Here is a 609-nt window from a genome sequence, read left to right as displayed (position 1 = left end):
CTGGCGGGGTGGGGAGAGGCCCGGGCGGCTGGACGCAGCTGGCTGGGGGAAGGGCAGCTGGCCCGGCTGGACGCTGGGGGAAGGGCAGCTGGCCCGGCTTTTGCTTGGGGTGCTCCGCCCTGGGCCAGGCCGCGGCCGGCTGGGGTCCAGGGACAGGCGGAGGGGAGGGGAGGGCGCAGCCCACTGCCTGGATGTTTGGGGGGCCCAGGGCCCGGTGACAAAGGCCCCCAGCTTGCAGGCCCCCGCCCCAGCTGGTGCGCCCCATGGAAGGCGCTGGGCGCTCGGCCGCCTCCGTCTGTCAGGGCCCCGTGGGGAGACCAGGGTACAGGGCGTCCTGTCTGCGGCTGGGCTAGGCGGGGGCAGGGGAGACTGCAGATGCCGCTCCCCAGTGCACCCCCAGGCCACCCCAGGGCTCATCACAGGAGACAGGAGAGGGCCCGAGCAGACTCCAAGTCCCGGGGAGCTGATGTGAACATCCCGAGACTGGGTCATGGTCCCGGGTCACGGCCACGGGTCACGGCCGCGGGTCACGGCCGTGGGTCACGGCCCCAGGTCACGGCCGCGGGTCACGGCCGCAGATCACGTTCCAGTCACGGTCCCGGGTCACGG

The 609-nt window shown here is 73.9% G+C and overlaps 1 protein-coding gene across 1 annotated transcript in view; it reads right to left on the bottom strand.

Moving 5' to 3' along the window:
• The window catches only part of COL6A2 (collagen, type VI, alpha 2), a 23425-nt gene that overhangs the window by 12467 nt on the left and 10349 nt on the right, over positions 1 to 609 (bottom strand). The window lies entirely within an intron of this gene.

Source organism: Condylura cristata, unplaced genomic scaffold (assembly GCF_000260355.1).
Source record: "Condylura cristata isolate star-nosed mole 26May11 unplaced genomic scaffold, ConCri1.0 scaffold00003, whole genome shotgun sequence".
In the NCBI taxonomy this organism is placed as follows: Eukaryota; Metazoa; Chordata; class Mammalia; order Eulipotyphla; family Talpidae; genus Condylura; species Condylura cristata.
The sequence above is the reverse complement of the archived record's forward strand: the minus strand, read 5'-3'. Positions and strand labels throughout refer to the sequence as shown.